At 38.9% G+C, this 21,533-nt stretch overlaps 1 pseudogene; it reads left to right on the top strand.

Moving 5' to 3' along the window:
- Positions 1-19,344: 19,344 nt before the first annotated feature.
- Positions 19,345-20,879, top strand: LOC124935050 (annotated as a pseudogene).
- Positions 20,880-21,533: the final 654 nt, after the last annotated feature.

The following is a 21,533-nucleotide window of genomic DNA, read 5'->3' as shown; positions in this document are numbered from 1 at the left end:
ATCCTGCTCTAGTACCGAACATTATGAAGTGTATCGGATGATCAAGAAACTGGAAGATACTGGCCTCCAGTATTTTCTGGATGACAAGCAAACTATCTACCCTGAATCCGTCTTGGAATTTTACTATAATGCCAGGGTATTCCGGGGCACACCCCACTTTGATACCCACATCCAATCAAAGGTTGGGGGTATAATCTTCGATTTCACCGAGCAGGACTTCGCTCGGTGCTTCGGTCTGCCTAAGAAAGGGATCACAGACCTCAACCCTCCGGCCGATATTAAGGCTGAGGTCTCCCTCTCCCTTGCCCGGTCGGATGAGCCTGTTGATGATCATGGCTCTAAGTCTCTCTTGAGGGCTGAGTATCAGCTCCTCAACGATGTAATAGGAAGGGGCATCTTTGGAAGAGATGTCACCAACACCTATTGCGCGGCGACTTTCAACATGATGGCGGCCATCGTCACCAGCACGCCGGTCAACTGGTCCCGGGTGCTATTCGACACCCTCATCTGGATGGTCAACATCCGGTCGGTCGGTCTTATTCCCCAAATAAGCAGCCTTCTGGTGGAACTTGGTGTTCCAACCTGTCCTGGCGAGGGTTTGAACCAGGCCCAGGTGCTAACCAGAGAGACGACCGATTCATTCTATGATCGGTTTGAGAGAGAATGGAGGAGGAGGAACTTCAACCTCCCTCAAGAAGTCAATCCCCGCGCCCGCTAAGTTACTCCTTCCTGCATCCGGTCGTTTTGCAGTATGTAGCGGATGAACTCTTAACCAACTCAAGTTTGATCATTTCGACTTTACCTATGTTTCTTTCGGCTTTGTTTGTGTCTCTCTTGATTTCATGTTTTCTTCATCACTCTTTATGCCATTTTCGGCATTGTTTCTGTTATCTTCAGTTTCAATCTAATTAATCTCGGTTATGTTTAAGTGCATTCCTAATTAATGAGATAATACCCAACCAACTGAATATTCAATATCTAACTAATCTGGTCAGTTCCCAACTAACACTTACCTAGGGCTTTGCAATCTGCCGCTTCCCCATGCGCCTTGAAAAGGTAAAGATTATCTTCCCTAATAAAACAAAACTGATCATCAATGATAAGATTTTCCCTCCAAAACCGATCATATATAAGGAGCCATTCTCTACTCATTTTATCACATCCGAAAGCACAAGATCACATCTGATATTCTTGAATCCCGTCTCTCTCAATACCAAAATCATGCCGAGCAGAACTCTGGGTAACTTCCTAAGCATTGATTTCAACTCTTGCATGGGCGAGAGGGACTGTACTACTGAGCAGAAACTCATGTATCACTCTCTTGCTGAAACCGGTCTTCAACCTTTTCTTGAAGAGGCCGGTCCTATTCTCCTAGACATTGTCAAGGCCTTCTTTCGAAGCGCCTGCATCAGGGGACAGTACATCGTCTCTACTGTTAGAAACCATACCTTCTGGATAGACGAGGTTGAATTTGCCTCACTTTTCGGTCTGCCCACTGAAGGTTTCTCTGACTTTCCGACTATAGAGGATCTTGCGGGGTTTGAAACCGCCCAATACCTGTCGGCCACCCATGCTCCGGTGGAACACTTTGGACCTAAAACCCAGCTTGCTATTCACGGTCAGCTACTGCTCGAAATTGTGACCCGGTCAATTCTGTGTCAATCTCCGAATCAACGGTATTCTAGGAATACCTACAACCTTATGACCCACATTCTTTGCGAATCAGCCATCAACTGGTCGACGGTCATATGGGAAAACCTAAAGAATATGGTGCTGACCAAGAAAGGTCTCGGGTATGCACCGCATATCAGCAAACTGATTCTTGAGTACCGACCAGAGTTCGGACCGGGCACACCGGCTCCCTCCTCAAACATCCTCGACAAGGATTCTGTAATAGACCGAATCTGTAGAATGTCTTTTCAATAGGCTGTACTTTACATTATTTCTGTATACCTATCTCTGTACCGAATCCTATGCCGGTTTCCTTTATCTACTAGAATTTTAATATCATTTCAGTTTAAATGACCGGGTCTTCTTAACACTTTGAACATTTATCTAAGTAACCGGTTAACATCTTCAATCTATTCGCGTTATTATCCGGTCACATAAACTCTGCTTAAAATAATCTGTTAACACTGTGACAGGTTAGACTTCGAAAACGTATCATCAATCGGTTTCCAGAAGAAGAGTGCGTCATCAATGACATAAGGAAAGGATTTTGGAGGGAAATTTCCCGCCGAAAATTGCCGCCCCCATGTTTACCGCCCTTTGTTTGGCGCCCATTATCTCCCGCCCTCGGTTTGGCGCTCATTTCATTTTGGAGGGAAAATTCCCGCCTTTTATTGATGGGACGGTTGGGTCTCCAAACCGCACCTATAAAAGGGGCTTTCGGTCATTTTACTTCATTCTCACGCGAATCTACTTTCTCTCTCTAAGCTCTCTAACTCTTTTGAAGCGGTTCTCTCCCTCACATTCTCTAATTTTTAAACATGGGGCGTGATTCGGCTTTGTTCAGACTCTACTCTCAGGTGGATTTCGAGGAAATCTGGTTGAATGGTACGCCCGAGGCGAAGGAAGTTACTGACCGGCTAATCAAAACCGGTCTGGAATACTTCCTCGGCGGTCCCCATATTATATACAAAGATGCGGTCGAAGAGTTCTTCAACACCGCAAACGTCGCCTACGACAAGATCACCGCGACTGTATGCGGTTCACAAATAGAGCTCACCGAAACATTGGTGGCCGAGAGCTTGCATCTTCCAACGACCGGCCAGGAAGCAACAGCAGAAATAGAGCAGGACACCTTTGAGGCGGCTTGCTACATTCTATCGGCAACCAATGAGCCGATCAAAACATCCGGGAGTAAACAAATGTTGAGGCCGGAGTTAATCCCGGTATGTGACATCTTCGCAAGGGCGATTCTGGCAAGGGGAGGAAACTTCAGCAACCTCACCAAAGACAAAATCAAGATGTTGATCGGTCTAATGGAGGGAAAAGAGGTCAACTAGGCAAGATCGGTGTTCAGTAACCTAATGGACATGGTGAAACCGGATTCAAACCGGTCGTGGGGATACGCCGTGCCCCTCGGAAAGATCTTCCTCCATCTAAATCTCGACGTCGGTCCCGGCGTTGCGGTAGCAGAACGCTGCCTCATAATATCAAGGCAATTCCTTGAAAGAACACAACCGGCCCCTAGTTCCGAAGGTGGCCGAAAGAAGAAAACCGCCAAGAAAGCCGCCTCAACCAAAGCAAAGGCCGAGGGGAAAGGCAAAGAAAAGACAACTTTCTCAGAACCATCTCAGCACACAGAAGATGAGGAGTGGGCCTTTGAGAGAACAGACACCGAAAAGACGGAGGATGATAGAACGGTCCTCAATGAAGACGGCTCGGCCCAGAGTCCTAAGGATGCCGCACCAAACACCAACCCTGAAACCACCGAGGGTGGAGAAGAGGTTGATAAAGAAACCGATGATGAAGGCGACAACACAGAGAGGGAGGAGGCCGAAGAAGCAGAGGCCGATAGGATAACTGGGAACCGCCTTCAAAGCATCAGAAGAAAAGCCGAGTCGGTTGAAGAACTATACCTAGAGTGGCACGAGCACCGGTTTGATACACCGTACAGACAAATCCTACCGGGCCACACAGATGAGCAATGCATACGCAGACTGGAGGAAGTGGAGGACCTGATGATGAACATTACGAATTCCAACACACTCCAGGAGGTACAACACCGAACTTGTCTCTTGTTACCGAAAACTCAACTTCGGAAACTAAAGACAAAAATCCGGAAAATTAAGAAAGAGCTCAACAAGATGGAATCGGTGGGCACCTAGCGCCGCGGGTGTTAGCAAGGCTTGAAAAAGCTAAAGGGGAACTAACTCAAGAAGTTGAGCGGCTGGAAGCCATATGCAGCCGAATGCAAGTACCGGTCTATACTGCTCCCGAGATCGAAAGGTCTCCGGTCAACTATTCAACTCCTCCAAAAGAGAATGCAGCACCGATAGAGTCCAGTGAAAGAGCCGATCCAAATCTCACCGAGCGATCACCTCCACCTCCTCCGGAGGTCCCCGTTTCAGACGTTACTAAAGAATGGGTTGAGGACCGCATTAAAGAGTTCGACGAGACCACGGTTCAGCCGTTCAAAGATAGATTCGGCATGATAGTTGATTCGGCCCTAAAATTCACCGACGCCACAAAGAATCTACTGGAAAGCCATCAAGAACGGTGCTCAGACCTCGGCAAAGGTCTGTGGGACGTGGCGGTTCAGCAAGACAAATGTGTTCAGCCAACCACAATTCTGGAGGATGTGACCTCCGAGTTAAAGAAAGACCTCGACCGGCTTGAAAGGGATACTGATCAACGGCTGAATACGATGAGTGGGGATCTGATCGGCACGACACTTACCCGGGTCTCCGAACTCGAAAAGATAAATGGGGGTCTCGTGGCCGAAGTAAAGGCGCTTTCCGAACAAATGGCCGAAATTCTAAGGGCTAAGGTGGACGTGGATGCCGCAGTTGTAGCGGCTGATGCTCAAATAGCTAAGAGGGTCCAAGATGCGCTGGATGCCGAAGCAGGAAAAGATAAAGAGGCTCCGCGCTCATCTCAGCTGACCGAAGCGGAAGTGGAAGCCGCGCGAATTCAAAGAGGAGAGGCCCTGTTCCCAGGGTTTGCTGATAAAGTAGCCACTCTAGCAGCAGAGGATGCTGAACGGTTGGAAAGGGAGGCACGGAGGCTGGAAGGCTATGCAAAGGAAAACGAGAAGAAGAAGAAGAAGGCGGCCGCCTCCGCCTCAGCGCCGAAAAAGCGGAAGAGGGAAGCTACTAAAAAGGAGGCTCTTAAGAAGGTTCAGATTGCAGAGCTGCTCAGAGAGGTCTCTGAACCAGTCATCCCAAGTACATCGGAGCAGGACGACCAAATCTAAGATGAAGTCGAAGCACAATTGCGGTCTCGGTCTACAAGACGACGATCTTCCGAACCGACCGGTAGACAGCAACCAAAGAAGAAGAGCATATATGAACTCACGGACTCTGATTAGGGACTACCTTTCCTCTTATTGCCTTAGTACTTTTATATATATTTTGTCTCTTTCGGTTACCTATATATATAAAGTTACTTATAGAAAACGGCCATCTTTTGCATTTCTACTTAGTTTTGATAATTTTAAATAAAATAATCAAAAAGGGAGAAATTGATAAGATAAAAGATAAAGACTCTTCCAAAATTTTTTTTTTTTTTTTCAAAATTTTTCGAAAAATTCTCCCAAGTCAGTTTCAAAAATCCGGCCAAACAAAACAACCGGCCTACGGTTGCAAACTTACATGATTTTGATAATTTTAAATAAAATAATCAAAAAGGGAGAAATTGTTAGATAAAATAAGACCGGTTCAAATAAACCTAACTTAAATAAACTTTCCATGCAGGAACAAGGAACCGGACCGGATGAACAAGAGAACCGACTAAAGAAACCTAACCGGTCAAGCTACCAAACCGATCAAGAGTATTCGGAACGTGACCGCACAAAGAGGATCGGCCAAAGCTCAAAACCGGAATCATCAAACAACCGATCATCAAGACAAGAAATAACCGGAAGAAGTCCGGTTACATCACTCATACCAAAAGTCACTCGGTTAAGTCAAACGGCCGACCAGTACAAGAAGATAATTTGGGTATCTGTTGAGAATGATACCAAAGGAACAGACTGAAAACTTCCATATCCATGCAAGTATGAGGAAAGCCTGCAGGCTGCAGAAGACAGTCCTACCGGATCTTTCTACTTCAGGATAAGCCAGAAAGGAAATCTTCCAAGTACAGACAACTGTCCAACAGACAGTGCCTACATTGAGTAAAAGACAAACCCAGCAGGTTTGTCTTACAAACCGGAAGAACAGACCGCTAGGTCTGAGACATAATGCCAGGTCTGAGCTTGACCATCAGGTCTGAGGAAACGACCGCAGGTCTGAAACACTGAATCACTGCACCTCTGCTCAACCAATCAGATTCAAGGAAGTGAAATATGACCTTTGGCATATTTCACCTATAAATGGGGCAGTTGAAGAAGAGTAAATGCGGGACATCAAGAGACACTTAGTGAGACAAGTGAAGCGTTGAGAGCATTTACTACAAGTGATAAAACTGTGTTATTCTAAGAAAGCCTAAGTGCTAAATTCAAAGTGTGTATTACAATTTCGGTGTGAATTGTAAGAGTATTATCGAGCCGGAAATAAGTCTCGATCGGATTGTACTTGTATTCTTAGTGAATATCCTTCTCGCGGTTTCGAGAGGAAGGGGTGACGTAGGAGTTTTATCTCCGAACATCCATAAAATCTGTCTTGTTATTTACTTTCTGCCGGCTTCATTATCTAACCGACTAACTTAACCACACCGCTCTAAACCGACTCTATACTAACCATACCGAATTTCCAGATCACCTAAACCGACCCACCATCCTTCAAATCTCCATCATCCGAAACCGATTCTGCCTATCATACAAGTGTGCCGCTTCAACCTGAAAGCAAATCTCTTCCGCGATTGAACCTAGTTCAAGGATTTGTGACAGGTTGTGTAGTATTGAAACCCCGGTGTTAATCTCTAACCGGATTAACCACCACCTTACGAGTAAGAACCGCTAACCGGTCCAACCCCCGGTCCTCTAGCGGCGACCTAGATCCTAACAATTAGACTTGCGTCTAATTACAATAACCATTAGACTGCACGTCTAACTCCACTGAGTTAGACTGCACGTCTAATTCCGGTTCTACCTTAGACTTGTCTGAAGGAGTTAGATGCACGTCTAACTTTCACTAATTAGACTACACGTCTAATTATCCAATAACCATAAGAAGCACGTCTAACTCCATTGAGTTAGACTGCACGTCTAATTCTGGTTCTACCTCAGACTTGTCTGAAGGAGTTAGACGCACCTCTAACTTTCATTAATTAGACTACACGTCTAATTATACAATAACCATTATACTGCACGTCTAACTCTACTAAGTTAGATTGCACGTCTAATTTCGGTTCTACCTCAGACTTGTCTGAAGGAGTTAGACGCACGTCTAACTTTCATTAATTAGACTACAAGTCTAATTATCCAATAACCATTAGACTACACGTCTAACTCCACTGAGTTAGACTGCACGTCTAATTCCGGTTCTACCACAGACTTGTCTGAAGGAGTTAGACGCACGTCTAACTTTAATTAATTAGACTACACGTCTAATTATCCAATAACCATTAGACTGCACGTCTAACTCCACTGAGTTATACTGCACGTCAAATTATGGTTCTACCTCAGACTTGTCTGAAGGAGTTAGAAGCACGTCTAACTTTCACTTTCTATTAGACTGCACGTCTAACTTTATTAAGATAGACTGCACATCTAATTCTGAATATCAATTAGACTACCCGTCTAATTACAAATGTATTAGACTTACGTCTAATTCCGTGTATTCATTAGACTTGCGTCTAATTCTTTACATCTATTAGACTACACGTCTAACTCCGATGAGTTAGACTGTACGTCTAATTCTATTAGACTTACATCTAATTCCGTGTATTCATTAGACTTGCATCTAATTCTTTACATTTATTAGACTACACGTCTAACTTCGATGAGTTTGACTGTACGTCTAATTCTATTATACTTACGTCTAATTCCGTGTATTCATTAGACTTGCGTCTAATTCTTTACATTTATTAGACTACACGTCTAACTCCGATGAGTTAGACTGTACATCTAATTCTATTAGACTTACGTCTAATTCCGTGTATTCATTAGACCATCCTTCTAATTACATGTCTATTAGACTACACGTCTAACTCCACTAAGTTAGACTGTACGTCTAATTCTATGCAATGAAAGTCAAAATCGGTCTAATGACCCTCATTAGATCCAAGTCTTATAACATATTGTCTCATTACACCTGTATAAAAACTCATAAGTTATTTTATCATGAAAATATAAGTGGTTAAATTATTTCAACACTTAGTCAAAATAATTTGACCCAACAATTTCCCCCTTTTTGATGAAGAAATTGCAAATCGGGTTCGTTAAGGAGAAAACAAAGAAGAGAGCTGAGAGGACCATCAAATCCAAAAATCTTCTTCCGAGCAACAACCATTCTGACAAGATTCCTGAAGAGGAAGCTTGTCCAGTTCACAGGAACACCCCTGGTGATAGCCACCATTATCTGAAAGACTTTTGTACAATACTTGTAAGAGGTTTCTTTAGACAGAAGGGATTTCGATATGATATCGCTTAAGAGAGCATATTGAACCTTCAAGAGGTTTTTCTTTCCATGAATGTCTACTTTAGGGGAATCGGAAAAGACTTTCATCATCGTAATCATTAGATTAAGAGGAGTGGTCGAGAAATCATCAATACCTTCCTTTGGGAGATGGAAAAATGCACCAAAAGATTATTCTGAAATACAGACCATCTGGCCCATTACTGCACCAGCAATAACGCTGTCTTGATAGAAGCTCGCGGTTTCGAAGAATTCGTTAATTAACTGTTCGTGATAGGTTTCATGAGGGGTGAGGAATCTTCTCAGGCCAGAAGCTTTTAAAGATTCGAACATCCTATGCATACCCGGAGATTGTAGAGTGGATACGAATTGAAAATCCACTTGAATCGATTTTGGACGAAAATGCAACATTATGATTTGATGAACAAGGGTTAGAACGATTCGAATTCTAAAGGGAGAGAGAGATTGATTTCAAGGATTTTCTATCTTTTAGAGTGAATGATCCTATCAATATCATGGTTTTTAATCATGTAGAAGAAAACTAATGATTATTCCTACCGTCAAGAACTTCAAAAGACAGTTCCCAATAAGCACAGCATTTAATGTTAGCATTAAACAGAACGTTTAATACTAAGTGTACAAGCAAAAGTTGTCAGAAATATTAGTCATTCATTGCATATTGAGAGACACGTGTCTTCAATTCTTTTGAGGAATGACTTATTTATTTTTCGGCGGGAAAATAGACTTGATCAGAAATCATTAAAAGACAGCTGTCTAAATAGGCAGAAGATGAAGAGTCTAATTACACCAGTAGTTAGACGTTTTATTTTCCTTTTCAAATTTTCAACTTCTTTTTGAAAATCAGTCTATTATACGTGTACGTCTAATTATGCTATAACATCACGTGAGACACATGTGTCTAATTAGACGTGAGCATCCTCTTGCTAATGACGTAAAAACGTCTAACGTCTTTTAGACGTGTCAGTCTAATAGAAGCATTTGTTTAACCAAGCAGGTTAAAATAACCAAGACAATGATTTGATATAAAGGTGAAACTGCTAAGGTAGATGAGAGTCTAAGTAGATGTGTTTCTTAAAACTCTGAATCCTTAGGACAAATTAAGACCTCCGTCTTTCATATCTATTCAGTTGCGTTTTGAACAATAAGTTCCCCCTCAATTTATGCACGTAATTTCGTCAATCAAGATCAACAAGACCTAGCATGTTTCTAAAATAAGAAAACTTAGCTTCCGGTAGAGGTTTTGTGAAAATGTCCACAGTTTGTTGATCTGTAGGAACATGTTTAAGACGAATTTGCTTCCGATTGACGTGTTCTCGGATGAAATGATGCCTAATTTCAATGTGCTTTGTCCGAGAATGCAGAACAGGTTGGTAGGAGATTGCAATAGCACTTGTGTTGTCGTAGAAAATTGGAGATTCATCAGCCTCAATTCCATAGTCTCTGAGCTGTTGTTGAATCCACAAAACATGAGAGCAACAACTACCAGCTGCAAGATACTCTACTTCTGTTGTAGACATGGTGACCGACGTCTGCTTCTTGCTGAACCATGTGATTAGACGATCTCCAAGGAACTGGCAAGTTCCACTTGTGCTTTTTCTATCAATTTTGCATCCTGCATAATCTGAATCTGAGAAACTAATTAAATTGAAACTGGAATCCTTCGGATACCACAGTCCCACATTTTGTGTTCCCTTTAAGTATTTAAGAATACGTTTAGCAGCAGTAAAATGAGAGAGTTTAGGATCAGCCTGAAATCTGCCACAAACACCAACAGCAAATTGAATGTCTGGCCTGCTAGCAGTTACATATAGCAAAGAACCGATGAGTCCTCTATATGTTGTTACATCAACACTTTGGCCACCTTCATCTTTATCCAATTTAACTGAAGAACTCATTGGAGTAGCTGCTGAAGAATAGTTCTCCAAACCAAACTTCTTTAACAATTCTTTGGTGTATTTGGCCTGGTTGATGAGTGTTCTGTTTTTCAGCTGACGGTATCGAAGCCCAAGGAAGAATGTAAGTTCTCCCATCATGCTCATTTCAAACATATCCTGCATCAACTTGGCAAATTTCTCACACAGTTTGGGGTTAGTTGACCCAAAAATAATGTCATCAACATATATCTGAACAAGTAATATGTGAGAATCTTTAGTAAATCTAAACATGGTTTTATCCACTGTTCCAACAACAAAATCATGATCAAACAAGAAATGAGTTAAAGTTTCATACCAAGCTCTAGGAGCTTGTTTTAGACCATACAATGCTTTGTTAAGCCTATAAACATGATTTGGCAAAACATGATCTACGAAACCAGGGGGTTGCTCAACATATACTTCTTCACTTAATTTTCCATTTAAGAATGCACTTTTCACATCCATTTGAAAGACTTTAAAATTCTTAAATGATGCATATGCTAGGAAGATTCGGATTGCCTCTAGTCTGCAACTGGTGCAAAACACTCATCAAAATCAATACCTTCCTCTTGTCTGTATCCTTGAGCAACTAAACGATCTTTGTTTCTAATGACTAAGCCATCTTCACTAAGCTTGTTTTTAAAGACCCATCTTGTTCCTATGACTAACTTGTCAGTTGGTCTAGGAGTAAGATACCACACTTTATTTCTATCAAATTGGTTTAACTCCTCTTGCATAGCATTGATCAAATCTGGATCAACTATAGCTTCACCAATCTTCTTTGGTTCAATTTGAGATATAAATGCAGAATTGGCCATTTCATCCATCAGTTGATGTCTTGTCCTTCGAGGAGAAAAAGGATTTCCGATTATCAGTTCTGGTGGATGATTTCTGTTCCATCCAAAGTTGGAACCAAGGGGATTGGTCATTTGAACCGGTGACACTACGACATCCAAACTCTCAACTTCTTGTTGAACAGGAGTTTGCACATCTGGTTGAGCTTCAACCGGATCATCCACAAGATCAGATAGAGCCATCCGCTTGTCCAAGGTTTCTTCTTCACTTACAGACTCAATACTAGCCGCTTGCACTCTGTCAGCAAAATCAATGGGTTCATTGGACGTGCTATCAATAGGCTTATCAAACACTACGAGAAGGGATTCTTCTACAGTCTGTGTTCTTTTGTTGTATACTCTGTAAGCCTTGCTTACTGATGAGTATCCCAACATGAATCCCTCATCTACTTTAGCATCAAAAGAAGTCAAATAAACCTTTCCATTGTTATGGATAAAACATTTACACCCAAATATCTTAAAGTAACAAACTGTGGGAATTCTCCCATAATACAGTTCATAGGGAGTTTTATCAAAATGTTTGTTAATTATTGACCGATTTTGTGTATAGCAAGCAGTACTAATGGCTTCCGCCTAGAACCTCTGAGGAACATCTGATTCAGCAAGCATAGACCTCTCTTATTCCTTCAGAGTTTTCACTCTTCTCTCAGCAATGTCGTTTTGCTGTGGAGTTCTGGCACTAGACAACTCGTGCCTAATTCCAGTCTCCTCAAGATAAGATGATATGTATCTGTTAGTAAATTTAGTTCCTTGATCACTTCTAATGCATGTGATATTTAAAGATTTCTAATTCTGAATCCCTTTAAATATCCTAATCAAGTTTTCAGCAGTTTTATCTTTTGATGGTAAAAATGCAACCTACGTAAAACGTGAAAAGTCATTGATAACAATTAAGGCAAATCTCATTCCTCCAATACTCTTTACAGGAATTGGACCAAAAAGATCCATATGTAAAAGTTCTAGGACTCGGCCTGATTGTGATTTCCCTTTGCTTTTGAACGATGATCTGCCTTGTTTGCCTAACTGGCAAGCAGTGCATATCTTGTCCTTTGAAAATTGAAGTTTGGGTAAACCAATAACTAAATTGTTTGAACAAATGTTGTTGATAGTTTTAAAATTCAAATGGTTCAAACGTTTATGCCATAACCATTTCTGGTCATTCTTGGCTATCATGCACATAGAGTCAGATGTCTCTTTTTGCCAATTCATTTTATATGAGTTTCCTACTCTACTTCCAGTTAATAAAATGTTTACATCTTGGTCTTTAACTAAACATGCATGAGTTTGAAAGTCTACTAACAAACCATTATCACATAGTTGACTAATGTTGATTAAGTTATAACACAGATTGTCAACAAGTAATACGTCATTAATAGTTAGGTTACCATGGATAATCTTACCCTTACCCATGGTCTTACCCTTCTTGTTGTCACCAAATGTGATCTTAAGTCCAGAGCAGTCTGATATATCAGTGAGAAGCCGTCTGTTTCCTATCATATGCCTGAAACATCCACTATCAAGATACCATACAAATTCCTCCAGTCCTTCACTTATTTGTACCTACATAAATAGATATTTACAATCTTTTGGTACCCACCTTCAATTGGGTCCTCGGTCAATCAGTCCCTTAGGAATCCATATTTGAGTTATTCTGATGGACTTCCCATTTTGTGTTGTGATTAATGCATAAGATTTTGACTTAGCAGATGTCTTCCTGCTAGCCACTAATCCTTTGACTTTTGAGGAAGATTTTCTTTTAAAACTCCTTGACTTAGAGTCAGATTTTGAATTACCAGACTTGTTAGCCTTTTCTAGCTTATTCTTAAGCCAGCTAACAGTTGGTGGAACATAAACTATTTCATTTTTTAGAACAACTTCTTCATAAAGAGGATCAGATTCACTGTTAGTCATATCTCTTTTGACAAATTTTATAGGCTTAAACTTGTCAGTTGGAGGGTTTGACTTTTTGCAGGACAGATTAGGGTCATTGATGTCAAATCCCAAACCAGATCTAGATCTAGAAGGTTTCAACATGCTGATCTGATATTTGACAGCATCATCAGATCTTGTCCATGCATTGACAACATAGTTAAGCCTTTTGTTTTCAGATGAAAGATTTTGAATATGTTCCTTGAGTATCTCATTCTCAGATGAGATCTCTGTTAAGTTTACATCAAAAACATTTGGTTCAGATTCTTGGTTTGGAGAAAGAACAGTTGATTCATATTTAACTTTCATTTCATAAAAAGAGTCAGCTAACTTCTTCTACTCAATGGCCATTTCATTGAGTGCATTAGTTAACTCCTCGTTTGTAAATTCTGGTGCAGAGATATCATTTACCTTAGATTGGTCATCTGCCATCAGACATGTTATAGCTTCATTCTCTTTTTCGGCAAGAAGCTCCTCCGAATCACTGTCAGCCCATCTGGACTTGTTCTGACTGCAAATGAATGCTTTTTAGTTCTTCTTTGCTTGAGAATTCACACCGTGGATCTGGTTGAGCTTATCCCATATCTCTTTTGCAGTGGAACAGGACTTGATCTCACAGAACATATTCATGTTGAGTGACTGGAACAGAATGTTCTTAGCAACACTATCCAGGTTATTGGTCATCTTATCTTCAGTGGTCCACTCACTTCTTGGCTTTGAAATCTTTATGGGGTCATCGGTGATGACACTCCACATATCATAGTCAATAGCAGACAAGTGAGCTTGCATTCTTATCATCCAACAATCGTAGTTGTCCTTTGACAGAAGATGAATTTCATTGATGCAAGACATGCTTTGGGTTCTTGATGCTTGAGAATAGAAACAGGGCTCTGATACCAATTTATAGGATTGGCTTTATCGATAGAGACTGGGGTCTGGCTAAGGATGAAGGTTTATGAAAAACAGTTTGAAAGAAATCATGTTACGGATTTAATTCGCTTTCTATTCTACGCAAACTTGTGTAAACACTTGAAACGGATTCAAGGCGGAATTGTTTACTTGGGTTTGAAGCACAAGATGAAATATGAAAAGATGACAGAAATGAAGAACACAACAGTTTGTTTATGGATGTTTGGAGAAACTCTCCTACGTCACCCCTTCTTCCAACCACCGGAAGGATTCACTATAAAATGATTAGAGTCAAATACAGTTTACACACACACTTAGCTCACTATTGAACAGAACACTTTATGTTCAATTACAAGATAAGAATATCACTCAGCTAAAGGTGTTTTGATTCTAGCTCTCTCTCTCGATTCACACACAGTACAATCAGAAAGAAGGTTCACAATATTCAAAGGCTTGAATTCTCTTTAGTTTCAGTAAGCAAGATTGGCAAGTAACCGGTACTTTATCCGTTGTCCTTAGGAGAAATGTTAAATTCAAGCGTACTGCTTAAACTGAGCATTAGACGTATTTCAGTTAGACGGATTGTGAAAATCAGTCTAATGAAATAAGTCATCTCCTTCTAATAAAAAAACGTCTAATAGACTGTCTGGTCTAATAGAATTAGACTTGCGTCTAATTAAAATAACCATTAGACTACACGTCTAACTCCACTGAGTTAGACTGCACGTCTAATTCTGGTTCTACCTCAGACTTGTCTGAAGGAGTTAGACGCACGTCTAACTTTCACTAATTAGACTACACGTCTAATTATCCAATAACTATTAGACTGCACGTCTAACTCCACTAAGTTAGACTACACGTCTAATTCCGGTTCTACCTAAGACTTGTCTGAAGGAGTTAGACGCACGTCTAACTTTTATTAATTAGACTACACGTCTAATTATACAATAACCATTAGACTGCACGTCTAACTCCACTGAGTTAGACTGCACGTCTAATTCCGATTCTACCTCAGACTTGTCTGAAGGAGTTAGACGCACGTCTAACTTTCGTTAACTAGACTACACGTCTAATTATCCAATAACCATTAGACTGCACGTCTAACTCCACTGAGTTAGACTGCACGTCTAATTTTGGTTCTACCTCAGACTTATCTGAAGGAGTTAGACGCACGTCTAACTTTAATTAATTAGACTACACGTCTAATTATCCAATAACCATTAGACTGCACGTCTAACTCCACCGAGTTAGACTGCACGTCTAATTCCGATTTTACCTCAGACTTGTCTGAAGGAGTTAGACGCACGTCTAACTTTCACTTTCTATTAGACTGCACGTCTAATTCCGAATATCAATTAGACTACCCGTCTAATTACAAATATATTAGACTTACGTCTTATTCCGTGTATTCATTAGACTTGCGTCTAATTCTTTACATCTATTAGACTACACGTCTAACTCCGATGAGTTAGACTGTACGTCTAATTCTATTAGACTTACATCTAATTCCGTGTATTCATTTGACTTGCGTCTAATTCTTTACATCTATTAGACTACACGTCTAACTCCGATGAATTAGACTGTACGTCTAATTCTATTAGATTTACGTCTAATTCCATGTATTCATTAGACTTGCGTCTAATTCTTACATCTATTAGACTACACCTCTAACTCCGATGAGTTAGACTGTACGTCTAATTCCGTGTATTCATTAGACCATCCGTCTAATTACACGTCTATTAGACTACACGTATAACTCCACTGAGTTAGACTGTACGTCTAATTCTATGCAATGAAAGTCAAAATCGGTGTAATGAACCTCATTAGATCCAAGTCTTATAACATATTGTCTCAATACACCTGTATAAAAAGTCATAAGTTATTTCATCATCAAAATATAAGTGGTTAAATTATTTCAACACTTATTCAAAATAATTTGACCCAACAGACCTCTAGTGTTGTATAACTACGTTATTATCCCTAAAGTTAGTCCTCATCTTAGAATGGACTAATCGACCTCTAGTTTTGTACAACTACGTCATATGAAGATTGGGAGAACTACGTGAGACCTGATTCTTTCAAAGGAATAAAAAGAATATATTAAGGACTTAAAGGAAGATACGTAGGCAGCTTATATATAGGTCCGGTCTTAATAAAATTAAATAAATAAAGGAATGGTTATTTCTAATTTTATTTGACATAAAGTCTAAAGACATTAGGAACATTGGTTTTTCTACAGATTGGTGACAAAGATTTTAGGAAATAAGTAGGGTAAAAAACTTAGAGAATCTTTATTAATCTTGTAGTTATTAATCTCCCAAATATAACCCCGAGTTTCTTAAAACCTTTAATGATGGATATCCTTAATAAGTTCATTTTCGCACAATGCGATTATCTAGAAAATTAACTCTCTATGGAAGGTTTTTGAAAAAAGAACGGGAATAAACCCCCAAAAGCCAAGCCAAAAGTCGTAATCTGAGAAAGGATGTCTCATTCCCATTTGTACAAGAGAATAGAGAGAAAAATCATCAAGTCTTTCCAAAAAAAATATGTATGCATATTTGTATAATAAAGATAACATTTTTGTGTAGGTTGAGGTAAAATCACCGTTTATGCTCACGCGGGCGGCTATCTTGATGACTATCGCAAAAACAAATCATATCGATTCTCCAAGACACACCCTAGGAATTCAAAAACTATAACACTCCCGTGTAGGTTGAGGTGTTGAAATCACCGTTTATGCTCACTTGGGCGGCTGTCCCGATGACTATCCCAAGAGGAAGACGTATTGATTCCTCTAGATATACCCCATAAGCCAAAAAAATAGAAAAGTAAAATCGAACTCAAACCCTAGGACATCGGTCCTAAGGCATATTTAGTTCCACTTTTCAAAATCTAAAATTATTTTTGTAATTTTGGAACCCGAATTCATTTTCAAATAATCCTGTATGGTTAGAAAATGATATTTAAATATTTTCAGGATATTTCCTAAATCAATATTTTGGTTAAGGCTCTATTTGAAATTTATTTTTAAATTCTAACACTTTTATGATGTTTTTCAGGGTTTTTACCCAGTATTATATCAACACAATCGCAAGTACACCCTTCTAAATAATTTTGTATAATTATTTACGCAATCTAAATTTATCCTTGTTTAGGACCTCAGCTACTAATTAAAGAAAATAAAATTTTATAAATAAATCATAAATAATCAGACTTTGTTTATTTTAAAAAATTTTAATTTGTCTTTTGACGGGCGCGAAGGACAACCGGGTTTAGTCAAATTGTTATTTGGTCTCAGATTATTAAAATTTGAACAAAATTACTTATTTTAATATAATTAATTTCAAAGCTCCCGTGTATTATTTTAAAAATTATTTAAAATAATGTTCTCTTTTAAAAGACATCTGACACGTAAACTATGGTTGAAACACATCGAATCTCGAGCCTCCCTGCAATATTCTCGTATTACCACGTGTCGGGACACGTATATGCTATGGAAGGAGCAATTTCCTAGGGGTTACGTAATGTGATTTTAGTTTTATTTTGTTACAAAATAATACTTTTTAATTAAATTTTAAATTCTATATAATTATCAAATATTATTTGATTAAGATAATAAATATAATTTTTTTTATCATAAAGTTAATTATCATATATTATATTTTCTGAAGTGCATGAGAATTATTTATATAACATATATTCTAATTTAGAGGGAAATTTGATGAAATGACCTAATAAATGCCTTAACTGGGTAAATGACCCGCGCCTAATAAAAAGTGCGCTAATGACCACTTCATATTTTCGGACGAAAATATCCCCGTCGTGAGACCATCATGCCGTCGCAAAACAATCGTGTTGAAAAATTATACTAAATTTAGTCTTTCATTTTTGTCGCGAGACGATTGTGTCGTTGCGAGACGATCGTGCTGAACAATTATACTTAATTTGGTCTTGAATTTTCGTCGCAAGACGATCCTGCTGAACAATTATACTCAATTCGTTCTTGAATTTCCGTCGCGAGACGATCGTGCTGAACAATTATACTCAATTCATTCTTAAATTTCCGTTGTGAGATGATCGTGTCGTCGCGAGACAATCGTGCTGAACAATTATACTCAATTCAGTCTTAAATTATCGTCGCGAGGCGATCGTGCTGAACAATTATACTCAATTTAGTCTTTAATATCCATCGCGAGACAATCGTGCTGTCGCGATACGATCGTGATGCGATGGGGTATTTTCGTCCGAAAAATAGGAAGTGGTCATTTCCGCAATATTTGCACAATTTTTATTAAGGGCCGATCATTTCCCAAATTAAGACAATTATTATTGTCATTTTATCAAATCTCAGTTTAAAGTTAATTTTTGTTTGGAATAAAAGAAACTATTTAGATAGTTTAAGGCCCAATAATTTAAAACCCTGATATATAAAAATCCCTTTGAAAATTTTATGAGTCATACAAATTTGTAAATTTTCAATTTACGGAAGTGGGTAGTTTATCTGTCCTCCTAACTTATTTATTTTCCCGATCTATCCTTTTTTAGATTGAAAAAAGCAAAGATTTTGTTATGAAGTTTCTTGTGAGTTACAAAATTTTTATTTTATTATTCTAAAAAAAAAGTTTTTATAAGGGGAAATTTGAGCAAATGACCCTAAAAACAGGCCTAATTGCGTTTGGTGAGGGGATAAATTAAATAGCGCTGGTGACCCCCATTTTTTTAATGACATTTATACCCTTGTGTAACGCAACTCCAGTTGCGTGACGACGCATCCGAAACCCTATAAAGTCATAAAAAAAAATTCATTTTTGATTCATTTTCTCTCTCATCCAGGTCTTCTCCGCCGTGAACCCTAATGGTGGCGGAGAAGACATTCTCTTCTTTTTCATCGTCGAAGAACCAATCGAAGAGGCACCATCGACCATTCCACTATATTCAATGGCCTAGAGCTGCGAAGAACTTCCAATGGCGAAATGCGGCTCCAACGGCGAACGACGACGGCCGAAGCAAAAATTTCCACTATATTCGTTTATAGTTTGTGTTTATTTCGTTTACATATGATTGTTTGTGTTGATTTCATATACATATGATTTTTTTTGTTGATTTATTTATAGAACGTCATTGATTCGCCCTGATTCGTTGAATGCGAGTTGGTTGGTTGGATGTGTCACGTAGGATGTGTCACCAATCCCTTCCAGCAATTCAGGTAACAAACAAATGTGTTTCTTGTAGAGTTAGTTAATCCATCCAGTTCGATTTGATATCTTTAGTTATCTGGAAATATTTTATGTAGTTTCCTGAATTGGTATAACCTCTAACATCGTCCAAGAAAGGAAATTTATTTATTTGTTTGTTTGTTTTTAGGATCCAAATAATAATAATAATTGGTTTCTGATGTTTAATCAATTGGTTTGTTTGTTTGTTTTTATGAACAATATTACAGTCCCATCTTGTTATAGAGAAAACAATGATATGATTATCCCATCTCCAAGATCAGAGAGTGAAATCCTTTCATCAACTCATGCCAAGGAATTCTCATATAATGAGCTAAGGAACGCCACCAGAAACTTTCGCCCTGACTGTCTTTTTGGCGAAGGTGGATTCGGTTATGTATTCAAAGGTTGGATTGATTAACAATTTCTCACTACTTCCAGGCCAGGTTCTGGCATCGTTGTTGCTGTCAAGAAACTTAAACCTGAAGGCTTCCAAGGTCACAAGAAGTGGTTGGTATGTTTTTTTTTCAGGTTGTAATTATTTTGCTCTGTTTTTGACTTCTTCCGAGTATTATTATATACTAAAGTTAACTATCTTGGCCAACTTCTTCATCCGAATATGGTTAAGCTTATTGGGTATTGTTCAGAAGGTGATAGGGATAAGCTCTTGGTTTATGAGTTTTTGTCAAAAGGGAGCTTGGAGAATCATCTTTTCAGAAGTGAGTTAGTTTTCAACATATGCCAATAAAATTTTGAATTTTTTATATGGATCCACATCTGGTTGAGAAATCAGGTCTTTTCAAATGAAAGTAATCAGATTAAGAGAATAATTCAGGTCTCATCTGGACGTGGATCCAGATTTGAACACAAAACACACACATACACATTAAAATGTTTATGACAGTTTCTCATATGGAACGTGATTCAGATCCTGAAGCACATTTATGTTCTTTTTGCTGAAAACAGATTGTATTTTTTTTTTCTGTAGGAGGACCTCAACCACTTTCATGGGCCATAAGGTTCAAAGTGGCCATAGGAGCTGCAAGAGGCCTTTGTTTTCTACATGATAATTAGGAGCAAGTCATATATCGTGATTTCAATGCTTCCAATATCCTACTAGATACGGTAATAAGCCCATTTTTCACTTTTCACTTAGAAAATTATTACTTAGAGAATGTGTTGTGTAGGATTTCAATGCAAAACTGTCGGATTTTGGGTTGGCCAAGGCAGGACCAACTGGAGATAGGACACACGTATCGACTAAAGTGATGGGTACCCACGGTTATGCAGCACCGAAATATTTTTTTCTTATATATAGAATCAACTTTCATACATTATTTTTGTGATTTGGTCAATCAACAAACAGGTCGGTTGACGACAAAAAGTGATGTGTATAGTTTTGGAGTAGTGTTACTCGAATTGCTATCTGGTCGTCGAGCTGTTGACAAGTAAGGAATGGGTGTAGAACTGAATCTAGTGGAGTGGGCTATTCCTTATTTAGGGGACAAACGAAAACTATTCAGGATTATGGACACAAAATTAGAAGGACAATATCCTCAAAAGGGAGCTTTTATGGCTGCTAACCTTGCTTTGCAGTGTCTAAAATCAGAGCCTAAAGTACGCCCAAAAATGTCACTAGTTTTAGCCACCTTAGAAGAGATCCAGTCCTTGAAAAGCACATCCAAAACTCGAACTGCTAATGACTCGAAAAGTAACTTACCACCAAAAACGCATCATCGCTCGCCCATGAATACGACACCTTCTGCTGCCTCTCCATTACCCCACCGATAGTAGCCTCGAGTACGATGAACAAATCTTTTTTTTGTTAGAATTCTCTTATATGTTGTGCCAATTTGAGTTTTGCTGTAAACCCTTTACCGTGTATATATACAACACCTTTGTTATAGATTATTTTTCATTTAAGTTGGTTCAAGCATTTAATTTATTTATCTTTTTTTTATTTGTTATTTGATAAGAGAAGTGTGATTGAGGTAAATCTTTGAATTTTGAACCAAATAATTCAATGGTTTAGTTTCAAGTTATAGAGGGTTAAACAAGTCTGGATAGTTACAAATAAATTGTGATTTGTGAACCAGAAGTTGTGATTTAAGGTAAATGTAATGCTTTACAATATAAAAATTTACAAATAAATTGTAACAGAGTTCCAAGATAGTTAAATTGTTATTATTTGAAGTTAAAACCTGTAGTAGAATATCTCATTGCAACATAAAAGGCACAAACACTAAAACTGATATAAGCAGAATTTAGTACAATAATGAGTAGCAGAATTGAAGCCATCAACCTTAATAGACAGAGGGGGATCATCAACAATATATGCACAAGATTTGTCTAAAACTGAATACCCCCAATATGAACCCAAGAAAATATGTGATATTGTTGGTAGTTCACCATTCAAGAGTTCACAAAGTGTTGAAAACATTTTTC

Source organism: Impatiens glandulifera, chromosome 4, assembly GCF_907164915.1.
Source record: "Impatiens glandulifera chromosome 4, dImpGla2.1, whole genome shotgun sequence".
Lineage (NCBI taxonomy): Eukaryota > Viridiplantae > Streptophyta > Magnoliopsida > Ericales > Balsaminaceae > Impatiens > Impatiens glandulifera.
This window is presented reverse-complemented; position numbering and strand designations above follow the sequence as displayed.